This window comes from Parasteatoda tepidariorum, chromosome 3, assembly GCF_043381705.1.
Source record: "Parasteatoda tepidariorum isolate YZ-2023 chromosome 3, CAS_Ptep_4.0, whole genome shotgun sequence".
NCBI classification, from domain to species: domain Eukaryota; kingdom Metazoa; phylum Arthropoda; class Arachnida; order Araneae; family Theridiidae; genus Parasteatoda; species Parasteatoda tepidariorum.
In genome coordinates, this window is record NC_092206.1 from 69,597,553 (window position 1) to 69,623,145 (window position 25,593).

The 25,593-nt window shown below is 29.1% G+C and overlaps 1 protein-coding gene across 4 annotated transcripts in view; it reads left to right on the top strand.

Moving 5' to 3' along the window:
- Positions 1 to 429: 429 nt before the first annotated feature.
- LOC107444059 (putative sodium-dependent multivitamin transporter) overlaps positions 430 to 25,593 on the top strand; it is a 53,926-nt gene continuing 28,762 nt past the window's right edge. The window contains exon 1 of one of the 4 annotated variants that reach the window (XM_016058125.3): positions 430 to 453. The gene's annotated coding sequence lies outside the window, so the exon portion shown is untranslated. Of the gene's footprint in view, positions 454 to 2,266; positions 2,362 to 9,404; positions 9,806 to 24,006; positions 24,125 to 25,593 lie in introns of those variants that run through there. The other 3 variants (XM_071178811.1, XM_016058122.4, XM_016058124.4) reach the window with 3 other exon arrangements.

Genomic DNA, 25,593 nt, shown 5'->3' on the forward strand with positions numbered 1-25,593 from the left:
ATTAATCAATATATCAATACGAAATAAGTTGAGATGTTGTAAAACTGAAGAATGAAATTCTAACTATTTTGTGATTGGTTGCATCTCTGAAAAAGAAAATTCAGACTTGTAAATCGCTTTTTTAAGCTTGCCGTTTTCAGACATGTGATTGGCTGTTGTGAACGGCGGTTATTCTTCATTATTAACTGCAAAATCGTGCTTTAAAACTAAAATAAATAAAAATTTAAAATTATGTAAAAGATTTGAATGCCCTAAATGTCTTCCCTGAAAGATTCTGAATGAATTGATTCCTTAATCTTAGATTTTCATCACGTAGTTAAAAAGTTTTTCAGGGGACAAAATTAACTGCAAAAACTTTTTTTTAGAATAGAGAGATATCACTATACATAAACATTAGAAATTAGTCTTCAGACTACAGACCTAGTCAGACTCTAATACTTCAAGTTAAGTCAGGTATGGAATTTTAGTTTTAAAGATACTAACCAAGTTAAAATTTTGCTAATCACTAATTTATAACAATAAAAAATTCAAAGATTATTTTAAATGCTTAGAGAATTAATGTGAATAACTTTTGGTGACTGAGACAAAAATAATAACGAGAATGATTTAATAATAATAATAACTATAACGATTTAATAATAATAATAATAACGATTGAAATAATAATAATTTTAAATAAAAAAGAAGGTTTGGTTAAGACGTAATTGCTTCAAAAATCAAAGGTTTCGAATTTAAAAAGTAATTAGCATCTATGGAGCGTAATAACACTAAAATCTCGATTAACCGAACCTCTTTAATCTGTATACCTCTGATAACAGAAGACGACTAATCAATAGAGGTTTAACTTACATTTCCTTAGCAGTTATAATATTTTTCTATTTCTAATTTGTGAACAAATATTTAACTTCAAATTTATGTTAAATTATATGCATATATAACAAATATCGACAAACAAATCGAGCAGATTTCAATTGTGTTTTTTATGTTTTAAATTTCAAAGCTGCTGAAGAAAAAAAAACTAATATCACTTTTTTTTGCTGGAGCGGAAATGGAATTAGGACATTTTGATTAGACAAATTTTTCTGAAAATTATGTTTGCATACTATTTGCTCAGCTGAGAAAATATTTCTTTTTCATTAGAAACCAGTTATTTAAGACAGCTTACACAGACAGTAGAAAGTAGTTTTTTTCTACATATCATTCCAATAAAAGGAGTGAATTCAACAGATTCTGAAATTAAACTTCGGAAACCTACGAGTATTTCCTAAAAATTAGTCCATTTCTATAAGATGATTATATTAAGTACACTGTAAAACTTCTAGTTCAAATTACGATAAAAAGCACCGGCACTCAGGGTGCAGGCGCTTTTTACCGTAAAATCCATTTTTTACAGGAACAAGTGGCGAAACCAAAAATCTGATATATTGTAGTTTTTGCAGTATTAATTACCGTAAAATCTCTGAATAAATTTAAATAAATAAATCTTAATATAAAATTTCAGTGGAATATTTTACGGTTAAAAGTAGTTGAGTTTATTGATTTCACCCTGAGTTTATTGATTTTGAAACAAAACTTTTGAAACTTACGAACGTTCTCTGAAACTGAGTTTATTGTCTGAAATACACTGTAAGAAATTCCAGATCAGATTACGATAAAAATTACCAACTCTCAGAATGCCGCTACTTTTTACGGTAAAATCCATTTTTAACGGAACATGTTACGGAACAAAAAATCTGATAAACCGTAATTTTTATAATAATAATTACCTTTAAATCACTGAATCACTCTATTTAAATAAATAATACTGTAAAAATTAAGGTATAATATTTTACGGTAAAATGGATTTAATGGAACTTATTACCGTAATTTGTCCCGGAATTGTGCAGTGAGCAGTTTTATTTTGCTACCATCTGTTTTAATGAAGGATGACACGTTATCTTTCTTTCTTTCTTCTTCTTTTTATTTTATTTTATTTTCAATGAAAAATGATGTGCATTATAAGTGGTTCGTAGAATCATTGTGCGAACTGTAAGATAGACATCTTCAATGACTATTTTGTTTTCTGGAAACATGCTACTACTACATTCTTTGATGTACATAAAATAAAAAAGTAAACTCGTTCGTCACATAACTCGCAGAATTATAAGATTACATCGAAACATTTCCCTATTGAAAGGAATTTTGGGTAATCCCGATAACTTCAAGGTTACATAATGTTATTCCAGCCGCATTTTAAAAAAGATAATAGTTAAAATAGACTTAAAGGAAATTGCGATATGTATTGGGAAATAAACATCTCACTCGGCAATAGATATTGCTGTTAAATTTATTGAAGTTATTGGGATTTAGCTTTAGTATTTGGTAAGTATATAAAATTTGAATTAATGTCTTGAATGATTATTGATGACACTTTAGCCCACTAAGCGTTAGTTCCGATTCTTTTTTCAAACTTTCGAATGCAGGTTTGTCGGTATCATAAAACCGGTTTCTCCCTTGTCAACCTAGAAGAAAGTAGACCTCCACACGAATAACCATAAACCCGATCCTCTAAGAGTCCAAACGTAGAAATCCGATCCTATAATAGTCCAAACGTAGTGACATAATTTCTATTTACTCCCTACTGTGCAGATTATTTTCGCTACGTCGGACTACTAAATTGATCCGTGCAGAGGCCTTCCCTCTTCTAGGAGGTGTTGTTTCTCAATTTTATTGAATGGGAAAATAGTGAGAAACAGGAACAGTTCTGTAGAGTTTTAAACAAAGGCTCAGCTTTTCGAGGATCACCTTGAATTAGATCTAAAAGAGTAAAGAGTTAAAGAAAAAGAACTGGAAATAAACTGACAAAAATTAAAATAAAGATACTTTCATATGTTCAAGGAATACAAAGAAAGAAAGAAACCACACGAAGAAAAAAAATAATTTAAAAGTATCGTACTGTAATAACATTCCTGGTAAAAAAAAAAAAAAAAAAAAAAAAAAAAACATTATATTTTTAATTAAATCAAAATTTACTGTATGTAAGCCATTTATTTAATAATTTTTTACCTTTCATATGGCAATGGTTAACAGGATAATCTGTTTTTCGAAATTTTACTTCTTATTACGACACATTTATTAAAAAGGTCAAAACAGAAAAGTAAATTTGACCAAATAAATAGTTTTTAAGCCATGTTCTAAGGTATCATAATAAAAACTCCAAAGTGTACAATATTTGCCAAATTTTATTACACAATATCAAACCATATTTAATTGTTAGTTTTACCAAAACCATAACCTAAATGCTATGTTGGTGTTCCCATAGATGCAGAAAAACGGTAAAACTAACAATATTCTGGTAGTTTTTACCACACATTTTTCTCAGTGCGTAAATGGTTTCATACTTGCACAAAATCTGCAGAATCAATATTTTCTCGCAAAAACTGACATTTGTTCCAATACACTCCCTCCAAACAAGCAAAACTTTTTATGATTAGCTTTTCATTTCTAATTCTTTCAGGAATCTTTTTTATTATTTAAAGTACAGGGAGAAATAGTGCGGATTAAATTTAGTTTTAATGAATAGTTTGTAGTAAACATATACATGTTAGGAATTGTATAAAAAGTACAGTTATTTGGGTAGATTTAATTTTCCAAGTTTTCCCTTCATTGAACAATATTAACTGACCATGTGCATAATTAATTTTTTCTCTTAATCTAAGGATGTTTTATAGAGTAAAACATAAGTATATTTATCCTTTATCTTTTTTTAAAATTATTTTTATCAAGTAATTTTTCGTAAATCAAATTTATTTTATTTTCGTACTAACACAGTTTTAAAAAATTTAGACAGCTTTTCAATAAATAATTTTCTCATACACTTTGTAAATAGAGAAGGCGTCTCAATGTTACGTGACTTTCCCATTCTCCAAACGTTTCCCCTCTCCGTTACCATGGTTTCTACAAATCTTAACTTTCCCCCATGCCAGTTCAATACAGCTTCCCGAGGAGGTAAGAAATAAGAAAGAGGCATGCAGGTGGTGAATTCCTGTACTTTTGCTTCAGGATACACAGAGGTGATGTGCTCATGCTAATGCTTAAGTACGGAAATTTACCTCCTGCATGTCTCTTACTTACCGTTTGCTCCCTCTGCGAGTGATTTGCCAACTGAAATGTACTTCAGTAGGAAAGCAGCAAGTTTTGCCCAAACCATGGTAGCTGAAGGGGGGAGGAGTGTAGAAAGTATGGAAATACCGTTGCCTTGAGACTCCGAATTTATTTTACAAAGTAACAATATAGAACGTTCATGAATTAATTTTTTTGCTGAATTTTAAAACAGTAATTGTAAAAGATTAAACAGATTTGAATGTTTTTTGTACACTATGCTTACGCAGAATAATTTCATGTCCACGCGAGGGTTTTCAATAATAAGAATTAAATTATTTTGATAAACTTCCATTTGAATCAAAAATATTTTAAATACAGCTATATTTTATACAATGTATTTTTTTACAATTGTATTAATTAAGTTACTTATAACACGCACTGTATTCTAAATGTTATTACCCCCAAATGTGTATCTTTAACCGCAGAGGAAGTAAATAAATATATAGGCTGAATTATCTATTCCATCTAAGATTTTATAATTGGTTTGCAAATAAACAAAAATATTTTTCAGCTTCTCGAATGTTGTACCATGTTGCATTAACCTACATTTTAAAACAACAAGTTTATTTCCGGTTGATGACAGATAAAATGACTATGGACAAAATTTGTTTTTTTCCTTAATGATGCAAATATTAACTTACAAGATTAAATAAACTAAATTATAATTTCATGAACTTAGCCAAACTTAAGCCTTTTTTCCACTTCATGTTTAGTCAATCAGCAAATATTTAAATACTATTTGATCTATCAAGAACATATTAGGATTATTTAATTTTTTTTTCTCCTGAGAACTCTTTTCTTTTATCATGGTTTTAATTGCTTCAGTTTCCGTGCATGTTATATGCTTCCTTTAAACATTATTATCATTTTCTTTACTGCACTCCGCTCCACTGGAATGACGCTGGCGAACATTGCACTACGCCACGAAGTGTGCACATTGCACGTAAAGATTTTTTTTATTATATTTTATTTTTGTAGCTAGGAAATATTTCACGCTTAAATATTACCCACAGGCGTAGCTTGTCCCGACTCACAAGACACATTACGCGAGTTAGAAATGTATTTTTAGTGGTATTAATCCCAATCTAGGGGAATGAAATTTTGTTCTGGAAGTAAATGGAGTATTAGCTATGGTGACAGTTTGAGGCAGATTGTGCGGTTGCCAAAAAAGCTTTCACGCTGAAAGCCGGCTAAATACGGAGCTGGTACAGACGCTCATCGCGCGTTCACACCTCATAGAAGCGAGAAGGCATCCACACTGAAGCGAGAAATGCGATTCCTTAATAGTCCGAATGTTATGATATCTTTCTTAAACCCCCACTGCACAGTTCAGTAGTACAAACGCTGTGTCATATTTCTTATTTATTTTCCACAGCGCAAGATTATCACGTTATCTCGGGTTACTATAGTCTGTCTAAGAGCAGAACCCCTATTATCATTCATCTGGATCATCGGGATGGTGAATATGGCTACGAGGTTTAACTATTTCACGTAACCTCTACTTGAAATAGTTGAACCTCGAAATCGATATTTGACACGTAATCAATAGTTGGATCGACATTTGAACGTATTTTTGTTCGGGTCGGCAAGCGAGAAGGAGTCAGAGTAGAGGGAAGCTCTTTAAATGTGCTACTTTTTTTATTTCCATAGCTGCAAACGGTGTTGGACTTAATGGTGAGGGGAGTTCTTTCGATAGACAAACTATAAATTAATCTGTTCGAAGTCTTTCTCTCTTCTAGGAGGCATTGGTTGGTGCCGACAATTAACTACGATATGAGCCGGGATGGTTCAGGAGATAGAGCCTTCGCCTTTCAACGAGGTGAACCGGGCTCAAATCCCAGCGATGGCTGACTTATACGAACTCCGCATCCGGTTTACACCGTCCACAGCGCTGACGTAAAATATATTTTGTTTTAGATGGATTACGAATTAGAGTCCTCTTGCTATCAGACTAACCGTGGGAAGTTTTCGTTTTTTCTACTCCCCATGCGTCGCAAATGCGGGTTAGCTCCACCAAAAAGTCCCCCACGAAGACAAATTTCTCCCAATATTTCGTCCAGGAGTTCCCTTGTCTTCTGGATCGGGATCAAAGTTACAAAGCTAGGTAATTGAACATTAGCAGTCAGAATTCCGAAAAATTGAGTCGGCTGTTCAACAACGGTTATATAATAAAAATAAAATATGCAACGCTAGTAACGAAAGGATTAAACGCCTCCACTCCCTTTCCTTCCATCTACTTTAGAAAATATACAGAAATATCTTTCTCTATAAATCAAAAACATCTAATATCAATTGAATTACTCGAGTAATCGGAATAATCAATTGACCAATAAAGAAATAAATCAATTCCAACAAAAAATAAGTTACGTCGTTAGGTAATTTACTTTATGCCTAAAGAAAAATAACTTTGAATTATCACTAGGATGACAGTAACATAACTATTGCGTCATTATATGAAAAAAAAATTCATTATGACGCTTCAAGGCGCTCAAGAAGTCATAGGTCGAACAGTTAGTTCTTCGGAAGATGTTTGCCCATCATCTTGATCTTTAAAAGATCTTTGCTTTTAAAACCAGTTTCAACACTCATAAAATGTTTTTCCCCAATATTGGCGGCGAAAAAAAATGTAGTTTAAACTTGGCGACATTTAAATGATTTTTCTAAGCTGCAGAATATACGAGTAGTTAAGAACAATTTGATCAACAATTATTAGTTCGTTTATAATTATTCAAATTGCTGCTGATATGTTTATAATTATTCAAAAGTATTGAATCAATATTCTTTCGAAAATAAATATTTATAAAACTGTAGTTAAATATTAATGATTTAATTCCGTTTTCTCAATTATATAGCTTTATAATATCATTTGAACACTTAATTTAATTGGGAATACTTTGTCCAATGATTATGAAATTATTTATAAAAAGTAAAATTTTCAAACAATTTCCGATGGGTACTAGTATGTTTATAGTCCTAATTCTAAAGTATATAATTAATATTTTTTCGTAAAACTAACTATTTATAAAACTAGTTTGATGATTTTTAAATTTTCTTTAAACTATTTAGTTTTAGAATGATATATAAGCAATTATCCAAATTGAGTATATTAAGAAATTACGTGTTATAAATTATTTTTATCGTAATGTAATTGTCATTTGGTATTAACTTGTTTATAACAGGAATTTGAAAGTTAAATAATAAATTTTTTTCAGAGAAAAATAAGTAGCACTAACGGAAGACAATAATTAAATAACATAATTAATCTAAATTTTATTTGTTTGTTCATTCAGTTTTATTTATTTATTATTATTTTTGCAAAATTATATAATGTTCTAAAATTTTTTTTGAACTGTAAGTACATTTTTTAAAAAAAAATATTACAATGAATTGGTTTTTAATTTCTTTTCTCGTTGTATGAATAATATTAAAGTTTTCAATAACTAAAAATATGGCACATCCTTTCTAACTATTAAATTATTAATGGTAAAAAATAAAAATATTTATTAAACACTTCGATTCACGAGGTAATAAATTTAAAATAATGATACAAAGAATTTAAATTAAATAATACAAAGAAAAATTTTTTTTCAATAGAAAACTATAAAATATGGATTTATTTATATATATATNTATATGTATGTATGTATGTAATGTGTATGAAGCATAAATTTTTAGTTTTTGAAAGTAAAAATATTTTTTTATAAAATCTTTAAACTAAATATTGGACAGCATTTATATGCTCTAATTGCCCAAAATTATAATTTTTTTTTTATCTAAGTTTAAAACCTATCAACTGGCATAATAATTAACTCAATTTCAGAAATTTGGGCAGTATTTATGTTTAAATTTTCTATACAAAGTTTCATTATTTCTAAAAAATGTTATTATGTAAAAATTCAATGACATATTTTGCAATAAATACAGGTTTGACGGATTTCAAAAATTTATAACTGCGAAAAAATAATTTTTTTCAACAAATAGTGTGAAAAGTTTACATTTACCACCCAAACTTTCAGTTTTTAATTCAAATTTTTTTCAACAGATGGTGCTGCAGATAATTAACATCTAAATCTAAGTAAAATTCTTGAAAATTGCAAATTTGGAAATTTTAATATATTACCATTTTCAATTGTTTTCATTGATTCTTTCAAAAATTTTTTCTTATCGAATCATTTAAATTGCATTTAAACGCACTATCATAAATACTCAAAAACAGCATTCGTCAACATAGAAAGAATAGTCGAAGGGATTTGCAGCGTCATCTGCCCAAAAGGTTTAAAACATGATTTTGTCTTAAATTTTTTTTAATTAATTAGTATATAAGTGAATATCTCTCATGCTAAAATTAATGTTAAATAAATTCGGAAACTAAGCAATGTAAGAAATAAATCAAATTCTGAAATTCTGGCTATCGATGGCTATAAAGTTCAAAGATATGCAAAATAACTTGCAATTACATAATAAAAACAAACTAAAAAATTCAAACTCCAGAATTAAATCTTCCCGCCACAATAAATTGAATTTGAAACTAACATTTGAAAGCAAATAAATGAAAAAAAAAATATATAAATAAATAAATTCCAAAATTTTGCTTCTGATTTCAAAAGAATTCATAGAAATAAGAAATAAAAACTTATTTACTAAACGATAATAAATCAAAATTTCAGGTCAAAAAATTACATCAATGTAGATTTAAAAAAACTTAAAGAAAATAAAATTGATTTAAAGGAAACAAATAAAAAAAAATTAATTCTGAAATTTTTAAATTTTTGTTCCAGTTTGTATCTTCGTAATTTCGAAAAATAAAATCAAAGAATTTGAAACAAAATAGGTATACTCTATATGAATAATTTAGCAATAAATTAAAAAATAAAACTTGAATTTAATATTAACAATAACATAAAATTACATTAAAAAATACAACTACTTAGAAAGCAAAAAAAGGGAAACTGAGGCCCAGCAAAATTATCGCTTAACATATTTAAATAAAAGCTGAAATAAATTTATAATTCAGTAATTAAAAAAAGCAATCGAAATTGGAATCGTTGACAATTTTTGTACCTAAAATTTTGGTAAATTCTGAGTTTTCTAATTTAATTGTAGCTTTGTGATTTCCACAGAATTCTAGGAATAAGAAATGAAAAATGTCCCACACAACAATTACTTAATGAAATTAAATTAATAGAAATAAACCAACTGAACTTTTTTTTAATAAAATTACGCCAAATACCAGCGCATCTCGCCAAATAAGATTAATTCTTCATCTTACAAGTCAGCAAATCATTAAATAAAATTTATACAATCTATCAGCGGTAAAACTGAAATCGTGTTTCTAGATTCCTTCTTTTCCCCGACCAGCATATCGTGCATCCCGATCAGAAAAAAAAAGATAACTTTCTCGCGTTCCTTCCGATTTCTAAGTCAGGCGAATGAAAAATATATTAAAAAAGTAAAAGTAGGCCATACATTTTTGTCCATCCTTTCGGCCTTCATTTTAATGTGACAACTCTATATTTATAGTTATTTTCGTAGAGCTCTAACATTGTTTTACTACTAAGTAACTGATTTGTTGAGGGAAAAGTAGGTTTTTCAGACAAAAAACAGACTCGAAACGTGCATTCATAATCCACTTTTAAAAAGCAAAGTACAGCTTTATAGTTTGGTGAGTAAATCAAATATTTATTTTTTTGTTTGATTAGTAATAAAGTTATATTTATGTAAATCAATAAATTTTATTATTTCAATATTACGTAAAAAGTTATATTTTAGTTAAAGTAATATTTTGCTATTCAATAAATATATTGTAAACGTAAAGTAGACTTTCTTCAAAAATATTAAAATATGTTACTATGCATAAAAACATTAGTATATTAGAAAAAATGTAGTTTTATCTGTTTGTGTTTTTCATTTTTGTATCAATGAAATATTTGTTTACTGAAAATATATTTTAAATTAAAGTTAACGTAACTTAAACTAAACAGCAATATCTGAATATTCGAAATATTTAACTGGATATTTTGAAGATCACGATTGCTGTACAATCATGAACTTAAACAACTTCCATGCATCATACTGAAAGTATAGTTTGAATTAATGTAAATCTAAAGTAAACTGAATTGTATGTGAATAATAGAAGCATTTAATTTGATATTTCGTAGATCACGATTGCGTCTATCATGAACTTTAAACAACTTTTTTGTACCATGCCCTTTTTATCTAAATTCTTTTTTTTAAGCTAAAACTTGACATATAAGTGCTAGATTTAAAATTTTGAATTATGAACAATAGTTTGTTTACAATTAAAAAATATAAAATATGTTCATTCCGTGTTTTTTAAAGATAGTTGATATCTGCGGATTTTAATTCGAAGTTTTTCAATATATTGTCGATTTAATTCAATTATTGCAAATTTAAATGACATTTTGTAAATTAAGTTGTTGAGTTTAGCTATGACATCTTCAAATCATCCACTTGCTTTCTGCAAAAGAAATCATTTCACTTTTTGTTACAAGCAAATTGAACTCGAATACTTGTTGTAATCCGTCTAAAAAGTTATTTTTCCTATGCAAAAAATTCAGATGGTTTTATTAAGTTTTTCAATGAAACAACTAATATTGAAATATTAATAAGTAGTAGCACAGACACAATTGACTTCAAATAAAAATGTGGGCAGTGGTAGCTTAGTGGTTAGAAAATCGGACTGCGAGTACGTACATGCGATATACCTGCTTGTGAAATCTATGAAATCGAAAATCCTGTGGTCTGTCGCTGAGCAACATCACGAGTACAGGGATCTGGAGAAAATTTCCTTCCCCTTCAGGTCTACGTAAAAATATAGGAATTGGCCTCACAAATTGGGATGGCATGTCTCCTGATCAACCTATGGTATGTTTCCCAAATCTTCGCCAATAAACGATTGTGCAGCTCTAGGGCTACGTAAATAATGTACCCACCTTCCTAGCTACAAGTAAAAATGTAAAATCGAAACTAATATGGAAACGAGGATAACAACGAGGTTTTCGATGCATTTTATATGCAATAATAGGTAAAAATGGACTATTTTGCAAAATAATACAATACCTTATATTATCTTCTGGTAAATATGAAAATCTAGATTCTCCAGTGCAATTACTTAGTTTATTTTCCTGATTTTCTTTCATGTGCATTCCATCAAATTTCTTTCGCTTGATAGCCTTTGTAATATTGACTCATACTCTCTTGTGAACTGAAAATGTTTTTTAATACATGTGGTAAAAATTCCACATTTGTTAAAAATCATTGCATGCATAATTATTACATGCACATGTATTGATATTATGTTCTAATTTTTCTAAATTTGATTTAAAGTGATATTGATCTCTACGCAAATATTATAATATCTGTCTAAAATTTGAATAAAAAATCGAGTTAATCTTAATTTTTTTCCTTTTGTTCCCTTCTGTTAAGATCAAATTCCTTACATTATATACCAAGTTGTTTGCATTAAACTATGCATTTAATCAATTAAATACCTAGGAAACAGTTGTGAGATGGAAAACTTAATTTTTATTATTTTTCTTAGTAATTTTTTATTTGCCTTTTTTCCTTTTATTTATTAACTAATTAACGTATTCTTTGAAATGCTAAAAAAATATTTTGTTTCACCCTTTTAGGATTATGAATGTAGAATTAATAAAACTGAAATTCTTTGTGAACCCATTTTAAGAATTCAGTAGTTGAAAAGATCGCGTTAATGAGAGAAGTGTAATATATATCAAGGGAAAACAATCACCTGTACATGCACCAGTCTTATAATAATTACTAAGACATACATTAAAATCAAAACTAGTGATCTTCTACCAGACGCAATTTTATGTGTTTTCTTTCCGTACAGCAGAAAATAAGATTAGAAAATAGATAAGAAAATAAGATTATTTTATTACGAAATTGCAACGTAAATATCATTAAAAAAGTCATGTAATTTTTCAAAAAAATTATGAATAAAAATTATGAATTAAGAAATCATAATCTTTCATAATCAAAAAAATTATGAATTATGAAATCGGAGAATTTAGTAAAAGGTTGAGCTATTCTAAAATGCCAAAAAAAGCGATAAAATATGCGGAATTGCAAAAAAAAAAAAAAAATGGTTTACTTCTAATGCTTTATTATAGCAAGAGTAGCATTTTCTTCAGATGGTGCTACCAGTAGTACTTTGGTATGACCTTTCCTGTTGCTCCCTCATTCCCCTAACAGCCCGTCACTTTTTCCCTCATTATTATTTACTCAGATGCGGCTAGTCTATTATGGAAACAGGATCATGTTACCCCTCCACCAGTTATTTTTATTAAAAAAATTCTTTGTAATATCCAGACCATAACATAAACGCTATTTTCTCTCTCTCTATATATAAAATGACTGTGTCTGTGGGTGTCCTTTATAGACTCCTAAACCATGAAACCAAAATCTATGAAATTTGGCATACAGGTAGTTTGAATCACGAAGAAGGTCGCTATCGACATTAGAGCATTCTACGACGAACTGTTCGAGCGGTATAAGCGGAAAGCGAATTTTGCAATTTGTTAAACGTTAGGCATTGTTTTAAATTTTACTGAAGACCATTTAATTTTTCGCATATTTTAAAAATAACAGTGACAATTACTAGCTTGTAGCTCTTTTTGATAAGAAAAATACTTTATTTTACTTATTTAAATATTTAATTATTTTATTACTAATTACTTATTACTATGTCAGATAAATTTAATGTACGTGGCAGCACGCGGAGTCCTTTTTACCAAGTTTATACTTCTAAAGTTGTCTGATACTAAGCGCTTTTATTTAATTTATAATATTTCTTTTAAAACGTGTTTCTAAAAAATTATTTACTTAAAATCAACGGTAATTGGATAATAGAAAAATATTTACGTATTTAAAGGCAAAATTACTGGGAGTGTGGTACTAAATTTTTAGGAGAAGCATAAAAAATCACCATATTATTTTTGACGCCCGATATTTAATTAATTTAGGTAATATATGTATATTGAAATGAATTAAATAAGATATGTACTAGAAAGCAAAAGTAACGGAGTAAAATTATTTATTTTTCTAGAAGAATGGTAAGAAATCGTGATACTATCATTGCGAACAAGGATGTTTAATTAATGTAGGTAATATTTTAATTGATTTAAAAAAACTTACGCACTGAAAAGTAAAAATAATGGAGAAAAAATACTTATTCATTTTGGTGAGAGGTAAAAAATCTTCATGTTATTATTGACACGAATGCCTTATTAATATTGATAATAGGTAGTAATTTAAATAAAATAAGCTATGTGCTTAAAAGAAAAGTTTAAAGAGAAAAGTTTAATAGGGAATTTGGTTAGGAAAACAGTAGAAAATCGTCATTCACAGATGTCGCTTAACTAATGTGTACTACTGACGGCAATATGTGTTACTGGTATTATGTTACTTGGTGCAGTTTTAATAAGAATTCTTCAGCGGGTTTTCTGTAGTTTAAGAAAATATTTTTTTCAGTCTTAGCAAAGATACTGCATTAATATTTTAATGACTAAGAATTGAAAGAACATTTTCCATCACTACTTATAAATATTTTAACAGTATATGAATGGTCAGAAAGAAAAATGGTCATATTTCAAAATCCTTATCAAGCTCTAGGAAGATTCTTTCGCTATTTTTTTTTCCTTTTTTTTTTTTTTTTTTTNATCTAAACTAAATAAAAGTTCAGAATTTGTTTTTTTTTTTTTTTTTTTTTTTGAAAAAAATATTTCGATCTTAGTTGGCCTATCACTGACATGTATTTTGCACAAAATTCAAATGTTGAAAGACTATGCAATAAGTATCAAATATTCTAATATAGGTATAAAATATTATATTGATATATTTGCTGATTATACAAACAACACCAATACTACTCAGTTTTATAACTGATACTTTGGATATGAGTTTCATACGGCCTCTCGAAAGGGATATGTATCGGAGGGAATTATTTGATACCGGTAAATTTTGATTAGCATGAGTTGACCACGGGCAATAGCATCATGCCAAGTGATGCTAAAAACATTTTATCTTTATTCTAATGGGATGATCTACAAAAACGAATTTTGCTTTCTTCAATAACGCAAAGCGACCAAAATGGGCAGCAAAAAATACTAAATATTTTTAAAAGTCATTCTAGCTTTTTTAATTTAAAAACTTAGTGGAAGAACCAGGTAAGTGAAATTTTCAGAATGAAAAAAAAAAGTTTTGTCCGAACTATTTTATAACTAATTTGTTAAAAAGCAGGGCTAATAATACTTTGCTTTATTTACTACTGCCTAATTTGAAAAAGGAAGCATTCCAGCATACTTAAAACTGATGTAGAATACTCATATTAATTTTAAAGGGGAAAGCAAGAACAGTTCTGTTACATTAAACATACCCATATTGACACAAACACTTTTTTTAATTTTCTCTGAGTCATTAATTCCCCTGAAAACTTCGTTTACCTGGTTCTTCTATCAAGCTCTTTAACACTGTCGGTATATACTTCGCAGTTTTGAGCACGATTTCGCAGTGTTTCTCAGTACTGATTTATTGATTCCTTACTTTTTTTTTTATTCACCCCGTGCGAGAAATAGGCTTACGGACATTCACCTAGTAAAGTTGATAAACGAAAGTAATTTACGAAATTCTCCATAACTCAATCGAAACAGGGGAAAAAGAAATCAAAAATATTTGAGCTAGGAAGTGTTTTTCCCTTTTCGATCGCATCAAGACGTGATAAACGAATCATATATATTTTTTATAAATACATTTAAAAAAATTATACGTCCACATTAAACTACATCAATCTAAAAACGTACAAAATGCTGAATTTTAATAACAAAATTTTAAAAATAATACTAGCTCCTAGGTTAGACCATAAATATATTTACTTTTTCAGATATTTTTGCACTGTAGGAAAAGCAGAAATTAATTAGTTTTTAGTTTCATGAAAAATAGGTAATAAATAAGCCCCTTTTTGCTTACAGCGGTTAATATACTCAAATAGTATTTACTATTCCCCATTATAAACTGATTTTTTTGAATAATTAAATTAATGAAAAATCAATTAAACTTTAAACTTTTTAATAACTTTTAAAATATATAAATTATTTGTCCGTTTTAAAGCCCAGATATTTTTTTTTATGGCAAAATGGCATATACAGTTTAAAATTATAGCTTTGCTTCTAGAGTAAGGCACATTAACCGAGGCTTTTTATTTTCTTAAGCAAAAGTTCTTCTTAAAACCTTGTGAAAATTGCGGTGGAATGTTTCATTTATGCAAATGTCACATCTGTAAATATTTTGCTTGCATGTTTTGTTTATTTGATTTTTTTTATCGAAAGAGCAAATCTGTTTATCACTGTATTTACAAGCAGTAGATAAATACCGGTTAGAAATCTGTTTTTTTTCTTAAGTGAAAAATGTTTTATAGATGTCTAGTTCACAACTAAAACTTAAAAATAAAATAAATGCAGAAAAAATAATTTATGATGTATGAATAAATTACTGTTATTATGCTGCCATGAAGTTGCACTACTTTTACAGACAACTCGTTATTAAATACAGTTTTAAAAAGTATGCCAGCTGGAAAGTAACTCATTGAATAATTCATTGATTGACATAATATCAAGTTGATTTTTTAATCGAAAAAAAAAAACACTTTTTAAGCATATAATTTTCCTTATTTTAATTAATATTTTCCAAGGAGGAATAAAACGATTTTTTTTAAACTTTTTATTTATCGAAAATTTATTGACAATTGTTTGCAAACAAATACAAAACTGCTTTGTAATTTTAAACATTTTTTTACACTAAAGCAAGATTACATTTTAGACATTTACAATTTACATTTAGACATTTTACATTTTAGGCATTTAACAAAATTACATTTTACATTTTAGCAAAAATTGTTTTTGAAAATCGATATTTAATGCTAATCTGTCTGTCCAATGTTCGGACTGACATGAAATGTAGATAGTGAAATGCAGATAGTTTGAAGACTATGAGAAGTAGATAGTGGACTCCTTAGACCCACTGTTTTTCGTGATTTTATTTATTTATTATACCAGGTTTTAACTTAACTTTTCATGTCTGTTTGGACACATTTAAACCAAAATGGCATTTTGGTCCTTTTTCCAACTAGATAGGCAATATTAGTCAAAAATTATTTATATACCAATAACATTTTATGCGAAACCAAATTTTAGCCACTTTTCGACTTGAGCAAACTAAATTAAACAACAAAAAATACAAAATTTAAAAAAGTTTAATTCCGTAATTAACTTTTACTTCTTCATAAAATTCTCATAATTTTCGTTTTAAGTTAAACGAGAAAAAAAATCCCACATCTTTGTCTACTTGAAAATGATAAGAAACTCCTTTCATTTTACAATTCAGTATCTTCGATATTCTCTTGTGAGTGGGTGGATGTGTTAAAGAAATTTGTAATTGCAATACCACATTGTAAACAGGTTTGAGATTGCTCATCAGCAGTTACTCTCTGACCACTGATAGCCCTCCTGTTACGCATAAATGAGATCTGCTTAAGTACATGTAAGCAAATTAATTTAATAATTATCTCAAATGAAATTTGATTATTAATGTCTAAAAAAACAATAAACCTCAACAAATTAAAAAAAAAATTATGTTCAAAATCAACCAGTGTATTTTTTGCAATTAGTATATTTCTTCAGAAAACTAGTGGTGGTATGCTTTCAAGATGTTTCAATGATCATCAAATGATGGTTTTTGTGTCGTATAAAGAAAAACTTAATTCTGTAAGAGAATTCCATCTTGCTGAGAAATATCATCAAATGATGTTTTTTGTGTCGTATAAAGAAAAAATAAATTCTGTAAGAGAATTTCATCTGGCAGAGAAATAAAACCAATCGACTGACGTTATATCAATATGAAAATTTCTTTTTGATTCATGAAGGATGGCAGAACAATAAATTGGGATTCAATCCCATTAATTATTTTTCCGTGATTGCGTCAATATATAAGAATGCTTAGCAGATTCATTGTCTGTCATTTCACAGTGGTTGATATTTATCTTCCGGTAGCTAATAGATGAGTATTGCATAAATAGGGAATCTCACAAGAAATTTCATTTATTCAAAAAAATTAAAAACTTAAAGGAACGGATAATATAAATTATGGTTATCATTTTTGTGGTGATTACTAGATAAGATTGGAATTCAGATGGCGTATTTCCAATAATATAATAATTTTTTTTTACAGCTAACGTCCAATTTCTGTAAAAAGAAAAATTACATTTTGTGAACAATTCAGTTTTCTATTAAGCGGACAAGATATACTAATTTGAATTGTTTTCATTAAGATCGGTAGATAATGTTAGTCATACGACTGGTAACCCAGTAGCTAGAGGGTCGGACTTTGGTCCAGAGGGCCGAGGTTTTATCCTGGACACCCACGGAGTACATGTGATATACGTGCTCGTAAAATCTTTGGAATCGAAAGTAATGTATTTGCTCGCTGAGTAATGCCAAGGGTACAAGAATCGGGAGAAAATTTCCAACCCCTTCATATCTGTTTGAGGAAGTCTCCTCACAAATGAGATCTCTTCTGATGTAGATCAACATTGTGAGGGCATGTTTTCGGATCATATCATGGATGTTTCCCACACCGTCTCCAATATCCCATTGCGGAGCTCAAGTGCTATGTAAACCATCAAGTACTTACCTACCTAGTCATACTACATCACCAATCGCGCAGAGAAACCAGATGTTCGGTGCTTAGCACCTTCTATGCTTCTTCATGATTGGATATCTAATAAAAGATTAGAAAGAAGCAACCATTATTCTTTGTGGAGTCTAATGTGTTAAACTGATAAAACTATTGCATCTCTAAAGCTAATTTGAATCCTTTGTAAAGACCTTTTGGTTCTAGATCCAAAAAAATACAGATTGTATACAGAAAATTGCAATGGACATACTAAACGGTGTTTCCTCTGATCCCCTGATGATTTTCATACAAAAATAACACATTTCATTGAATAATAAAAAATAATATTTAAGTGGTGACTTTGTTAATGAAGCACCAAATAACTTCACTATCAAGATTAGAAACCAAACCAATGCTACGTTTTTCATTCACATCTTATTATATTGAAGAGGCCATTAGGGCTCCAGATTCCATTACTGCCTTATGAAGAAATCTGCATTTTGTCTTACAGTCATAGTTTTGTTAAAAATAAACACATCTGTTCCCGTTGTTGTAGTTGTTTCCAATGACACTTGCCAATATCAGCAAGACTGCTTGGAGAAACCAAGTGAATCTAAGGTAGTTTGTGAGTTCTATATTTTTCAGCGACAAACACATCACAGCCCGTTTACAGAGGGGCCCTATTCATGCGCCCATTCATTCATCCACAAATCGTAATTTTGACCTGAATCAGAGAGCGATCTATCTCCAATTCAAAACCCCCAGAGATATAATTTATTACAATATGGTGGACATTGTGACCCCACAGATTCAACGAGCTCCACTCCCCATTTACTTACGCCCTCTTGGACATGGGCCCAACGCCCTACCAACCAGTTTATCCAGTCTTCCATCTCTGTCCTGCCTCTCTTTTTACTATGATATACACTGCGCTAATATAAAAAAGGAAGCACTACGAATAACTTTTGATCTAATTATCTGATTTTCATCTGCTATGATTCAATCTTAATGTTTCACGGAGTTAACCTCAAATATGCTAATTAATTAGAGCAGACGATATTTGAAGTTACGAAATAAGTCATTTAAACGTACAGTCTTTCAATAAACATTACTTTCTCCCGGCGGAATTCTTGCTCCTCGAAACATGGGGGATAACCACATTCTGGAAAAAAAGTTGTGTGCTTAAAATTTGATTCCTCCGGAACGTTTCAGCTGATTTTGTTCAAATTTTATATTTTGCTACAGCACTGAGCCTTGATGGCTCAGAGGTAACGGCGCTCAACTGACAATGTGAAGAACTGAGATTCGATCCCCAGTGGAGGCTTGAAACATACCTAACTTCCGATCAATGGGTAACAACTTGACTAAGAAATACATGCGACCTATGCGCAATGCTTACCGCATTGCCGCAATCAGACCGTTGGTCACAAAATTGTGGAGTTTTAACCAATTCTACCCCGGGGCAAAACGGGCTGTTATTGGAATACTTTTTATAAAATTATAATCTTGAAGTTCATGTAAAAATTTTAAAAAATGTTTGAAGAAGAAATTTCAATATTTACCCCCAAAAAATTTAGAATTATTTTTTCCTACTAAATAAATGCATTGTGTTTGAAAAATAATTAATGAGATTTTTTTTAATTGAAGGATTTTTATGGTTTTTCTCCTGTTTATTTGAAGAAAAGAAATGTTCGTGGGGCAGTGTTGGGGACTGGTGAGTGGCATGGAGAGAGACGAAGCTTCTTAATCTTTAGAAATCTTTCTGACTGAAAAGAATAAATTAAAAAAGATTAAAATAATAGTGAGCATGAGTGGTTAACAGCTGAAGTTCAAGTGGCACGCTTTCAAAATCAATTATTCATTGTCATTTTGAAGTATAAAGTAAAATTAAATGCTGTATACAAATTTGTCTTCCATTTTAAGGGAGATAAATACAAAGTTGTTTTGTTTTTCCTGAAGGCCGACAGATCATTGAATTATAATTTCAAAGCAGGTTACCCAAGGTCATCTTAACTCATCTCTATTTATCCAAACTATTGTACCTTGAAATATTTTGACAATTGCGTGGATTTACTTCTGGGTGTCTTCAGATAATGTATATATTTTTCTCTAAAAAAAATAAATCTATTCAAACGAAACATCTTTGTTTGTATACTTTTTAAATTACTTTATAGAATTGCAAAAACCTTGCTGAATTGTGAACATAATGATCATTGTTATTTTTAGTTTTTCCCTATGTTTTTGCTGTTAAACGATCCTTTAAATATTTAGTTAAAAATTAAAAAAAAATTTGTAATTTTTAACCGCATCCATTTGTAATCTATTATTCTGCATGCTAAAATTTTAATGTTATATCCCCTACAGCATCGGCTCCCAATTGTTTTCTTCTACGAAACTCCAAATAATCAATTATTTTGGCGGAACCCCGATTTTATAAATGAAGTTTATTAAGGTAATTATAAAAGTTGTAACCCGTAAAAACTATTTTTAAAGTTTTTATTTGTAATAACTAATTTTTTTTATTGTTTTATCATTAATCATCTTGAATTAGGTTTTATTTCCTACAGTTAAATTTGCAATCCTTGTGCTATATCAAGTCCAGCTATAAATTTGTTTTTGTTGTATATAGCTAAGATGAAAATGATTTAAAAAGGCCGAATTATGGTTTACTTCGAAATGAATACTTAAAAGAACTGCCATATATAAACGTTGAAAATGTTTATAAGGAAAACATATTGCTTAATTAAGAAATTTATTTGTTTCGATTTGAAAATGCAATAGGAAAAACTAATGCGATATTTTATAAATGCTTGTGCTTTTCTTAATTTGTTCTATATAATGTCATTAGAAATATAATATTTTCTTTCAAAAAATGCCATTTCTATTTTATTGGCATTTTACTTGAAATAATTTCATTCAGGCAAACCTAAAGATTAAATAAATTATGATTTATAGGTTGTATCTAAATATAATCGGAGGTTTCAAAACTCATCACTGGTCTTAAGCCCCTTCAAACTGGGAACCCTTTTAATTCTTCCACTGAACCCCAGGTCTCCGGGGGACATCATTTGGGAACCGCTGTCTTACAATAAACTTCAATGAAATTAAATTGGGGTGCATTTATGTAAGTACTTCATCTTGTCTAATTCGAGTGTTTAGATTTCAAATCGAAAGTTAGTTTTGTTCTTAAATGTGTGGAGTTTTTTAAAATGGCATTTTTAGTCAAATTTTAAAATGTACTAGCTTGAAAGCGTTATATGTAACAGGGGATCGTGCGAACGTTGCTGCAAACTTCTAGAAGGGGGTGAGGGAACACTTGACCAGAATTGAAGTTGCATAGCAAATCTCATCGTACGCATCTAAGGGCATTTCTCCATAATAACCTATTCAGAGGCACACGAAGAAACAGTTCTTAATAGGAACGACATTCACGAGCATTGATTCCTATGCTATATTACTCCTGATGTGTCCTAACTTCCCTAGAAGTTAGGACACGGCCCCCTGTTACGCATGACGTTTTTAAACTTGCACATTTTGATAAAAAATAGACTAAAAATTTTATTAAAAGAACTGTAGATCGGAGAAGGAAACTGATTGCAGATTTGAAGTCAGCTACATGAAAATATCCAAAAACCATTAAAAATTCTCATACAAGAGTAAAAAAACAAGGAAATAAATGTGCACCAGTGATATTATTCATATGAATTTAGAATTAAAGGAACTCGATAGTATTTATATTTTACAATCCTTTATTAAATAAGTTATGATCAAAGAAAAAGTAGTGTTCTAGAACGGGACTCAGTTTTTGAGATAGTATCTCGAAATATTCTACTATTAAAATGTTGTTTTTTAATTGGAATTTGACATTTTGAAATCTATATAATAATTTAGATACAGTTCTGTTAAACAGATATTAGTTGCTCTTCAAAATTCGCACATATTTCAGTATTTTTCAGGAGTAAGTTTTAGCGTTCTTAGCACTCATGGATAATATTGGAAGCGACTTCGAAATTCTAGCAATTTAGGGATTAAAATTATTTCTTGTGACCTAATCCTTATCAGATTTTTATTAATCTTGTTTTATTGCTTTTAGTAGTTAAGTGTCAAGTAGAAATGACAAAGTTCCACAGCATTTTGTCATTTCTGAAAAACTTATAATACCTTATATTTCGGAAGAACTTCCTAAAAAAGCTTCAGAGAGTCTGTTTTGTTTTTCGTCAAAAAATTATCGCAACAATAAATTGAAAAAAAAAACATATGGTTTTCTTAAATTGAAAAAACTAATTGCTGCAAATCGAACAAAATTTAGAATTTTGCGACTTTGAGAAAATGCAGAGAGAGACAGGTGAAAAATAAAAATTCTTTCCTTGTTAATTTTTCAAGGTTAGCTTAATAAAACTGCGTTTAAAAATATTTAAGTCATCTGCTCTTATTTCGTTTATCTCAAGGTAAAATTATCATATTCATAAGTTCACTTCAAAGTGTCAAAAAATATAATGATGTGTTTACAAATTTATATATTAATATTTCACTGCCTTGTTCCCTTATGAACTTAGTTTGAGCAAAAATGAAATTAACTTGCCGTATTAAAAAATTCATTATATACCTTTTTTATGTCATAATTAACAAGTCTAGCTTGTTTTTGTTAAGACGGGTTACTTTTTCACAAAGAAAGTGGGATTACAAATGTTTTATTATTATCCTTTTTAGGGATGGTTTTGACTATAATAATACATCAATATAAATACTTCTAATTGGATCTGAAATAAAATTGCAGAACCATTTCAAACCTAAAATGATATACGACAGAAAATTATTTCCACTTGGTTTTAACGTATAAATACTATTAATTACTATGTGTTTTAGTTTTTAAAAATAGTATATTAAGTTACACAGTCAGGCACTAAAACCAACAATCTCTGAAAAAACAGATCATAGTTACAGCAAATTTCAAATTTTATTTCAAATTTATGCTTTTTGTCATACATCTCAGAATAAACTTTATTTTTTTAAACTGTTTTTTTTTGTCCATAATCATGAAACTCGTTTATCCAAAGATAATTTAATGCAAAAAAAAATCAAAAAAGCATTTTTTTTTGTATATTAATTAAATAACAGCAGAGAATATTTTTAATAACAATAACCGAGTTTGATTTTAGATAAAAATCAACCCCCACAACAATTATTATCATAATAAGGTCTACTCTTCGAACTATTAAAATATCATGTTAGCTGGTAGAAATCTGATTTTTAAATCAAACGTTATTCAATGTGTTTCATTTTTATTTTTTATTGTATGTACCCTGTAAAAGTTGAAATTCATTTAAATTGGCAGCTTTAGTTTCACTGCAAGTACTAATAAGTTGGGTTTTTCAAACTTTAATTGAGCAATGTTGTACAAGCTGAGTAGACTCGATAATTCCTTTAATTTCTATCTAATTCAATACAATTTTTGTTCCTATTCTTTTACTTATCTTTATTTCATAAAATTAGCAGTGATAGAATGTTTAGTTATCTAGTATTAAGTAACGTTCAGAATTAATCATACTTGCAAACATTCGAAAAATTAACGGTCATTGCTCTCTATTATTGAAAAGTCAGTTGACGTAGATTATTTATTCAATCGAACAATAAATTCGAACATCAAAAAAAAAAAAAAAAATAAATAAATAAAGGCTTCCACAGAAAATATTTTTGTGTTCTATCATCAAACATTATCAAATTATCAACTTTTATCAAATCATCTTTTTATCAACCATTTCTGAGAAAAAAAACAATGTTTAAAAATAGATCAGACTGTTATAAAATGGTGCAAATTTCATTCAAACATTTTACACATTTTCTCTCAGCCATTAGCTATTTTTGAACAACGAGTATTTAAATATTTAATACCTAAATTGCTTGCCTTATATTATATATTTTATTATGCTGAGAAAAATTAAATAAAGTTGCATTAAAATAATCTGAAACAGCCTTGAAAGAAGATTTTAAACATCAGACACTAATGTTCCTTGAAAGACATTGTTTATTTCGGTTTTGCACGTGGACTCAACTGTTTATTGATATTTAAGATATGTAATCAAGAAAGCACGCACTGATAAGGTTAAAAAGTCAGAAGAGTTAAGTCAGTTTTCTTTGATAACCAGTTTTAAGAAGTAATGATAGATGAAGTTAGAGTAAATAGTCTATATGGTTCAAACCAATGGTTGTCTATGTGGTTCTATATATCTATAATAGTCAATCGTATCATTCTTAACTCCCAAGGATAACACTGGTATGTATTTAAAAATCTATAATAGCTATAAACGATATGGTTTTAATTAAAAATTGCATAACAGATGGCATAATTTTCTTTCCTTTCGATAATTATGATCAGTTGCTGGTTGATAATAAAGTTTCAAATTCAGAGATGAGATTTTTCTGCTTTTTAGCGGATTTCCGCTTTTTTCACTTTTGTCTCTCGAAATTCAGCATTTTTATCGAAAACTCTGATTCTCTAAAAGTTTCACTTTTTTTATGACTATTCCGCTTTTTCAGAAAATTCAGCCTTTGAAATAAAATAATTATATTTATTTCCGATTTTCAAAGATAAACAGAAAATTCAAACTACATAGCTACCAACCCATCAGCATTTTCACTTATTTTAGCTATTTTCTCCGCGTTTGCGTACAGAAGATAAGATTTTACGCATTTTTACTCGCCCGCCAGATAGCTCGTATTTTCGTAATTCAGACGACGCTGCTTCAAACAAGCCTTTTAGAAGTCCCAAGCCCGGAATCAGCTAATACCTCGATTCTTATCCACGCGATTTTAATATCAAACATAGCTTTTCGTATTTACGTGATTTAAAATTCCGATATCGCGATTAGTCTGTACACGTTTTTAAAAAACCGTGTAGCAATTCGTATGTCACGCCAGTTTAAAATCCTATGTCGTGATTCGCTCATGCGGTAATAATATCAAGCATTGATTTTCGCATTGTGATTTAAAATGAGGCATTGGGATTCGCATTTACGCGTTCCAAAAATTACGCATCATGATTTATATTTACACGATCAAAAAATTATGAATCGTAATTTGTATTTACGTGATTTAAAAATTCTACATCGCAGTTTGTATTTTCTCATTTTCAAAATAGAATATCTAGTTTCATATTCACGTGATTTCAAAATCCATTATCGTGATTCATATTCATTCGATCCAAGACATCACGACATCCAAGATCGCAATTTGTATTCACGTGATTTTAAGATCAACTATCGCGATTCTTGTAAGAAGTAAGCTTTTTTTTTTCTTAAATTAGTTACTATAAAGGTGAGTGTTTTTCGAACGACAATTACTAGTACATGTAGCCATTATAGCATCAGCGAAACTGGAAGAAAATATATTCAAAACTAACATTCCGTTCTTGCAAAGAAGAAAAAGTAGGATTTGTCAAAAGATGTCTGAAGATGAGCTAACTACTAAATTGATCCTCAATCTGCTTGTGTCAGCTTTGCTATTATTACAGAAATATATAAAACTTTTCCCAACTGGAGGACCCTTCATTCACAAGTTGCATTACAAGCAATTTGACCATATTAAAGGAATTTTTTCCTTGTTTTGTGAAACATGAAGCATTTGCAGAAATCGGAAATTAAACAAAAATAAAAAAAAGGATAGTGCAAACATAAAAAATATAGCAAACGAAAGCAATCACTTAAAAAGTGATTCAATTCTTTTTTGGAAAAAGAGCTACTCAGC